The 9,416-nt window shown below is 30.5% G+C and overlaps 1 pseudogene; it reads right to left on the bottom strand.

Annotated features, from left to right (window-relative positions):
* Positions 1–1,511: 1,511 nt before the first annotated feature.
* The window catches only part of LOC107876516, a 68,501-nt pseudogene continuing 60,596 nt past the window's right edge, over positions 1,512–9,416 (bottom strand).

Below are 9,416 nucleotides of genomic sequence, written 5' to 3'. Positions count from 1 at the left end.
TGTGTATGTTCTATATTATATGGTTTTACTTGTTCTAGCCATTTTATTCCTAATATTATGTCTGCTTTTTGCATTTCTTCCTTTACTTCAAATTCTATTTTTATTTTTCTAATTCCTATTATTATTTCTTTTTCTGCTATATTTTTACTATTTATTAAGCTTCTTGGTAGATCTGGGCATATATCATTATCAGTTTTTATTTCTTCATTTTTTACTAGATATCTTGCTATATAATTTTCTTCTTGTCCTGTATTTAAGAGTATTAAATATTTTTTTTCACTTACCTTTCTTGTTATGTAATATTGGTTTAAATTATTTGATGAATTTGTTTCATAACTTGTTCTTTTTGATGAGCTTGATGATTCTGGTTTTTCATCAGCTATTCTTTTCATTGTACTTATTCTATCATTTATTATTTATAAATGTTCTTCTATATCTATGTCTCTATAGCTATATTCATTATAGTCTATTGTTTTTACAATCTGTTCGAATGGACTTTCTATTCGTATTTTGTTAATCTTATTTTTTCCTGTTATTTTATGTTTTGTTGTTAGTACATATAAATTTTTGCATCTTGCTGTAAATATTTTACTTCCTGGGGTTAATTCTATTCCTGATATTTTCCAATATAATACTAATGATTTATCTATATTTTTATTTGTTACCACTACTGAATAATTTGCACTTATTATAAATTTAAATTTTTGGTATATTAAATTTACTTTTATGGCAGTTATTATGCTTTTTCCAACAGGTTTTACAATTCTATCATCTGCTAAATATAATTCTATTGGTGTATCTATTCCTTCTCTAAAACATACTTTTATTATTATCTCTGTACCTCCAAGGTGTACATATTTTATTGGATCTCTACTTTTTATATCATTTATCTCTTTATTAATTATTCTTTTTGTTATTAGTGGTATGCTAGCTTTACCTTTTGCATATCTACAGTCTATTACATGTTCCTTTTGGCATACTACATAATATTCTTCTTTTTTCTTGGTAAATAGATTTCTTATTGTTGGTATTTTAAATATTTTTTCTACACTTAAGTCTAATTCCTTTCCTTTTATTTCATCAAATATGTTACTGTCAAATATTACTTTTTGGTCTGTTCCTTCATCATTTAAATATTCTTCCTTTGTTATTATTTTTATATCTTCTTCATTCATTTGATTCATCTATTTCACTATCTATTTCATTATCTGTTTCATTTTCTGAAATTTCATATGTACTATCCTCACTTTCTAATTCATAATCTATACAATCTATCTACATATATTCTGTATTTTTATTTTTATTTCTAATATTTATTTATTTTTTTGATTTTTAGGTAATTTACAATCTCTAGCTAAATGTCCTAATTTTCCACAATTATAACAAGTACATTCTTTTATAGATTTCTTTTTTCTATATGGTCTTTTGTATTTATAACTTTTTACATAATATCTTTTTCTTGGTTTCTTGTATTTATATTTTGATTTTGTATATTTCTTATATTTCTTATGTCCTTTTCTTTTCTTATAATATCTTTCTTCACATCTGAATTGGGGTGCTATTTTATTTTTGCAACATGCTAAATTATTTATCAATGTTTTTTCCATTTTTAATTCTTCTCTATATTTTTCACATAAGTTTCTATACCATTGTTGTAAAAATTTTATTCTTGCTCCTAGAGTAACTACTATTTTTGTTTCTTCCCAACTCTTTATTATCTTTGAACTAAATGGTTCGGGTAATTTATTAAAATATAATTTTTCTTATTTCCTTACTTTCTTCTATATTATATGCTCCTTTATAATAATATTCTTTAATTGCGCAAGTATATTTATCTATATAACACATATTACATATTACTAATTTTAACATTAAATTCCTATTTGTATCTTTTTCTTCATTTTGTTCTTCTTCTATTGTTGTCATACTACCAAATTCATCTTTTATAGCTGTTTCATATTTTTTTATAATTCTATAGGTGTTAGTTTAGTTGTTGTTGATGATGTTCCTTCTGTAGGTTTGTTAGTTCTTAATACCTTTTTGTCATTTTCAGTTAAATTTGAAAACCATAATTTCACTGTTCCTATTAGTGTTCTTTCTATATATTCTGGTGCATCTGTTATGTTTATATTATTATCTAATAATTGTTTTGTCATATATCCTACCCATAATTGTATTGTTTTTTCTGTATTTATTACACAGTCTAAGTCTAAAAAGTTATAATTTTTATTAGCTATTTGTTTTGGTGTCCATTTGTCATATTCTTTCTTTAGATTATATCTTTTAAACTTATTCTTATAATATGTAGGTTTTCTTATTTCTGATGTTCTAGGTATTATATTTTCATCTTCTTTTTTATCAAGAGTATTTATTTCTGTGTTAGTATTTTCTAAGTTTTCTTCATTAATTACTTCTTGTTTTTCATTGATTTCTAAATTATTTGTATTTGTTAATATTTCTGTATATGTTTCACTATCTTCTGAGTCATAATTATCTGTCTCTTCAACATCTATATTATTTATTTCTAATTCCTTGTTTTTTATTTGATTTCTAAATTATTTGTATTTGTTAATATTTCTGCATATGTTTCACTAGCTTCTGAATCATAATTATCTATCTCTTCAACATCTATATTATTTACTTCTAACTTGTTTTTTATTTCTTTATTGTTTATTTCTAATTTTTCTTTAAATTGATTTATCTCATTTAGTAATTTTTGTTCTTTATCTTTTTCTTCCTTTTCCTTTTGTCTTTGTTCAAACAAATCTTTTAACATTTGTAGTTCTTTTTCTAATTCAGCAATTCTACTATTTTTAGTTTCTTCTATTTTTCGTATTTCTTCTGTAGTTTGTTGTTATATTTTTCTATTTCCTTTTTCCTATCTATTTCTTCATTTTCTCTTTCTATTCTTACCATAGCTGTCAATTTATCTTCTAATTTTAATTCTTCTTTTTCTAACATTAGATATAAATGTTCACCTATTTTCTTGTATCTTCTTCCTAGATTAGAAAATACTATTTTTATTTTTAATCCTTCGTGATTTTCATATATTTTTCATCTATTATAAATTCTTCTTTGTTCATTTTATTGTAAATAGTTCATGTTCATATATATATTCTAAACTATCTATTTGTGATTCTAATTTTGATATTTTATTTTTTTGTGTATTTATTGAGTTTTCACTAACTCCAGCAAATATATTAAAATATAGTCTTTCTGTTCTTATTTTTAATTCTTTACGTTTTTCAGAAATAATTTGTTTTAGTTCTTTGTATTTTTGTACTTTATTCATTTAGACCATATTTATAATATTTTGGTAGATATCTAAATTTGATTTTATCATAATTAGGTGGTATGTGTCTTATTCTTCTAGATTTTAAATGGATTATTAATTTTGCTTCAATACTAGATATTAAGGTAATTAGGTAGGTTAATCTTTGTGGGTTTTCTTTTGTTTTATTTAGACTTATATATTCTGAATAATTACTAATTAAAGATTCTTCAATTTTTCTAAAAGCTTCTCTATTTTTAAATGGTCTTCTCATAATTAATTCAATCCAATCAAAATTCAAACATATATGCTAGATATATTCAAACATATATGCTACTGGTGTACCATTATTAAACATATATGCTCTGATACCATTAGTAGTGGGGTGCGGATAACTAAGTGCGGATAACTAACTTGTGAAATAAATCCATTAAATTTTTGTCACTAATACTATAAAAAATTAGTGACACTCATTTTATTGTCTCTAATCAATCTGTTATTCAGTGACAACATAATTTTATCACAAAATATGTCATCGTTAAGTAGTGACAATTTAAAATTTGTAGCTAAATAATTTAACTATATTTTTCTACAAAAAATATTCTGTAGCTAAATATAAATAAATCTTTGGCTATTTTTATTTATGGTTATAGAAAATTCATTGTATATTGATATAGCTATAGGAAACAAGACTCGATCTAATTGTGTGACCTTTCTTTATATTATATATAGATTTTTCAGAAGGTGTAAAGTCAGTGTGTTAATCTTGTACATGTGAGAAACATTTTAAGTAGACCGAAGTTAAATATGATCAACTAATTAAGTAAAGTTTGAAGCTATCATATTGTAAGTTTTAGCCACAAAATTTTATATTTAATTGTGACAATAGTTTTAATAACTAATAATTCAAACAATCAACAACGATGATAATATCGTCACTATTTAACCCACAATTAATCTAATCAAAAAGATAGAGAGGTTATTTTTGAATATTTCTAAATTTCTAACCAAACAACCACATTAATGTTATATTTGAATTATTAGTCTTCTAACTAGCAACCAAACATAACATGTATCTAGTTGAGCCAAAACATAATTTGAGATTTGCTCCCATACAACTAAAAATGTTTCAGAAAGATATTCATTAGTCTGTATCTAGTATATCACATTAATTAGTCTGTATCTAGTTTAGCACGCTACGTATCGATCATATACAGAGTTGGATCGCATTTTCTGATAGGATACTATAAGGTCGTAGAATTTATCCTTTGAGCATCATCTTTGTAGCATCAACCGATATTGGACGAAGATCACTAGAATTGCTACCAAGCACAGTGTACCCTTGTCCTCAATGCCAACATTTGCTCTATTTATTGATGAGTAAAGCTACCTGTCAAGAAAATGTAAAAGTATTTTTGTCAATGCCAATTTTCATAGACTACAAGAAAGAAGGAATCTGAAGGATCCCAAAAGCTTTCCCAGAGAACTCTCCCATTGGAGCTGTCTTAAAACTAAGTTTCTAGTATTTAAGAGGGACAGTTTAATCTCTCACAGCTGGAGAATATACTATTATTTTGTCAGTTTAAGATTACAAGATTTCCATCAACTAATATTGTCACTTTTAAGGTAGATAATATATATGAAGATTGCAATAAGACAATAAGATCTTAAGACAAAGAGTGGAGAAACTTACGGCCATCAACATATAGTTCAAGTCAACAAAGAAAAAAAATCTTTCTTTCTACCTCTTATTTCTCTTGTCTAAAACTTCTTTCTTTGAGATATAGGTGGATCAATAGTAAAATTTCTAATGGTATAACATACTAGTGAAAATGAATACATAGGACTTGACAAAACAATTAAGCTAAATAAATAATTGGTATCAAGCTGTGGAAGTACCTGCGCTCAAACAGTCTGATTGGGTTCTCGGAGTTTGTTTCAGGATTTAATCCATTATCATCCACTAGAGCATCCTATTTCAGATTCAAAATAGAACAAAATCAATATTAGATAATTCCTCAAGTTTCAATAGAAACACTAAAATGCAAAAGAAACCTTGGATTCAACATTTGCATCCATTTTGAAGGAGCCCCTACAACCATTCTTTCCATCCTATAATAGACTTAATCCATGGGACAAACTGCACCAGGAGAAATATAGTAAACCATGAAACATAAAGTACTTAAAAGGAAAATTAAGATAATAAAAATTGAAAGTTTGGAATCTACCTATTAGATGATATAAGGGGCTTTCCATTTTGATATTCTACATCCATGTTCTTCATTAAATTATGTTTATTCCCGCTCAAAACATAAAGAGTTTGTTACACTCATGTTTACTATACAAATTATACTTTCATAACAAACAAATATTGTTAGAAAATCAAATCAACACCCAGTAGTCAACTGTGCAGAACCAACTGCATCCCTGTGCTGAAGATGCAAAGCAGCCAAAGGCCTTGCCATGTTTCTCCAGGTGATACAGGTACAACCTTGTAGATGGATGTTTTTGAGCATGTTGAATGCAATAGATAAAGTGCACTCTTTTAAGTGTGAATGAGGCTCCAAAATCGTCCATAATGTGTACTACATAGGTGCCTATTGCTCACAAGGTCATTAAAGGGCCATTTTATCTTTTCACCTTTTATTTATGATGTAATATAAATATACCAACTTAGGGTTTTTGGGACTTTGTGGATTATTGTTGAAAATTGAGACATTGTAACATCCAAAGTTCTCTTTAAGTTATGAGAGTGAACTCAAAACCAAAACTAGGGCTAGGAAAGTAAAGATTCACTTGTATTTGCATTATTGGCTTGATACGTTGGTGTTTACAGGAGGTAAAGTCCCTCCTGTGTCAATTTAGGAGTTAGGTGTTCGTTGTGTGTAGTTTTAATGGTCCAAGATTCCACTAAATTCTTGGGTTCTTAAGATCATACCCTCACTTGTCTAACTATCTATCTTGTATCTTGTTGTAAGTTTCGCTTTCTTATTCTTGGTAATGAACCCGTGAGTCATTGTTATTGTAATACTGTTGTTCTTTATCTATTTGTTGCTGATATAGTTTGGATTTTTGGTTGATTGGTGTGTTAAACACATGTATTCTCTCCTTTCTTATTCTAGATAGTGAATTCGAAAGTGGTCACCAAAGGGTCCTATGTTCTCTTAAGCTTGTGGACTATTTTTGGTGTGTGATTTAGTGTGTTCTTGGTCGATATTGTATCATTTGGTATCAAATCCACCATTGATTTCGTTCCCACAAGATTAATCTTAGGCTTGAAAGTTTAAAAAAAGTGAAGAAGTTGTTCTTGTTCTTTGCCAAGAGTTGGTATTGTTGTTATCTCTTGGCCGAGACTTGTTTATGTGTCTAGATTTGGTAGTTACTTTGTTTGTTTAGAGTGTTTCAAGTGTTTGGTTCTTTCTCACCAACAATAATGCCTAAATCTAAAGTTTAAGCTTAAAATGATGAGATTGTTGATGTGAACTTGAAGTTGGCCGAATGTTGATGTTGTTGTTCTTGGCCGAATGGTGATGTTGTTGTAGACTTAGAGTGGAACATTGTTGATATTGTTATTGTTCTTGAAAATTGTTATTGTGATCTTGTTCTTCATCCATTCTCTTATCTTAACCAACAATAAAGTGTAAAAATAGATCCCCAAAGTTGTAAGACAAAGTTGTAAAGCTTGTTGGTGAAAGAACTTGAACCCATCACTTCCTTGACTTGACAACAACTTTTCAACCACTTTCCCTATTTCAAGGACCTTATTTTGTGGGACTAGTACAAGTCAAATATCACCTTTTTGAGTTGAATTTGAAAAAGGTTTCAAGACTTGTGTTTCCTCCCTAATACTAATTGTCTTCCATTCTAAGATTGTGTAAGGACTAAACTTTAAGTTGGTGATTAAATTTTGTGTGGGACCGTGACAAATTGCATGCCACCATATCATCATATTTACTGTTCACTATCCAAATTACGCTCAAACTTGGATTGTTCGTTTCTTATTTGATGATCCTTAGTTTTGTTTAATTGATCCTAGTACTAATTAACAAGCTTGTAAAATTCTACTAGGTTGTCACTTAGTTCATGAATCCATTGTTCATGTCTAGGTTTCTTTTGTGCTTGTCATTTTTAAATCATAGTACTTCTTGGTTCAAGTTCGGGCATTACTTCCTTGAGTCGTCAAACAAAGAATCCATTCCAACTAAGGAGTAGACTTACTCTTCCACTCACCATGAGTTACAAGCCAACTTGCAAACATTGGTGAAAATAAATGTGAGACCACAAAGTTTGTGAGAGTGTAGTGAGATTGTTTTGAACTAACGTGTGTTTTGTTTTGTAGGATTTCTGTTGTATTGTTGTGTGTGACATTGTGGGCTGATTTGGTGTCTTTTTGGTCCATAACTTGAAGGGTTATTTTTAGTACAACCACAATGGAACCCGAGGCTTCAAATGCTCAAACAATGGACAATATTGCCATTAATCTCATTTTGGCTCACCTTGAAACTATGTACCCAGATGTGGCTAGGTTGAATGTGCATCTTGAGAAATTAGATACGGATATGGCATCAATGAGTGGGAAATTAGAACATGTGGAAAGCTAAAGGAGTTGACCTTTCAGCCTTTAAAATATTTCCCCAACTAATACTCCGGAGACCTTGAACCAAATGCTATATCCACCAATTGCCACAAATCAAACCTATCTTTACTCCCGAATCCGAAAACAAGATAGAACAAGCCATCCTCCACTCCATCAAGTCCAACAAGAAGTGCTTGGAACCCAAATACCACCACCAAACCTGAACCCTCTCATCCAAACTCCACTTGACCAAATCCAATCCCGCCACTACAAGCTCTACTTAACCCAAATAGACCCATCCATGTTGAGGGCTATGGTAGGGGAGGAAAACATGATGGTTATGGGCTGTATAATGATTCTTACATAAAAGCGGGAGAGATAAGGGGAGGGCATGGTGATTCGAGGGAAGTTTATGGACGAGAAGGTAGAGTTGGTCAGTGGAATGAACAAGGGAACCAAAACCATGATGTAGGGCTAAATACTATCAAGATAGGGGCTTCCAATCTTCAAGGGTGAGAGTGATCCTGAAGAGTTCCTTGCATGGAAATCCATATGTGAGAGGGTCTTCTAAGTCAATGATCTTACCGAGGAGAAGAAGATTTGTTATGGGATTGCTTACTTTGAGGGTTATGCTACTACATGGTGGTAGTATATTAAGCGTTTCGGTAATGTTTTGGTTGAGGGGAAGCCCCCTCCTTCGTTTTGATTAAGGTAAATCATAAGAACAAGGTAGCTACCCAAAATATATCAACAAGAGCTCCTTGCCAAATTGTATAACTTAAGACAAGGGAACAAGAATGTCGTGGCTTACTATAATGAGTTTCAACAACTTATTTTGAAACATGATCATCGAGGAGAGCAAGTGAGTCATGACATCATCCGATTCAAGGTGGGATTGAATAGAGAGATTGCCTAATGAGTGACACTTCACAAGTTCGACACCATTGATGCCATGTTTCAAGCCATCTTGGAGATTAAAAGTGAGTTATAGGATAAAGCGGGGTATAAGCTTAAGGGGCAATCACCCTTGGGTTGGCACAAGGATAATAATGAGTCATCCAATGTGGAGCAACCCGAGGCCAAGTCTACCCAAGCCGAGAACAAGGCTCACCAAAGATACCCTCTGAGAAATAAAGGTAAATTGCATTCCTTTCCTAATGCTAAGGATTTTCAATGTTATAAATGCCAAGGTTGGGGACACAAGGCTAATGAGTGTCCAAATAGGAGAAATATGATTCTAAGGGAGGGGAGATTGTACTTTCTTTTGGAGGAAGTGGGACTTGAAACAACGGAGATTGATGATCAATCTCAAGAAGGAGAAAGGGTAGAACCCAAGAGGCCAAAGGAAAGGAAGGAGGAAGATGCTTTGCCGTGTGATAGTGAGCTTGTGTTTCCGTGTTTTGTAATGAGAAGGGCCATGATTAGTAAGGCTTTGGTTTATCCTAGTTAAAGGGAAAAGATTTTTAACACCAAATGCTTTATTAAGGGTGTTGTGTGTTCCATGATCATTGATGGAGGTAGTTTTACCAATTTGCTAGTAATACCTTGGTTGACATCTTGAGGCTGCCC

The sequence above is a fragment of the Capsicum annuum genome, chromosome 7, assembly GCF_002878395.1.
Source record: "Capsicum annuum cultivar UCD-10X-F1 chromosome 7, UCD10Xv1.1, whole genome shotgun sequence".
NCBI classification, from domain to species: Eukaryota; Viridiplantae; Streptophyta; class Magnoliopsida; order Solanales; family Solanaceae; genus Capsicum; species Capsicum annuum.
Note: the sequence above shows the minus strand (reverse complement) of the source record. Positions and strands in the feature narration are given on the sequence as shown.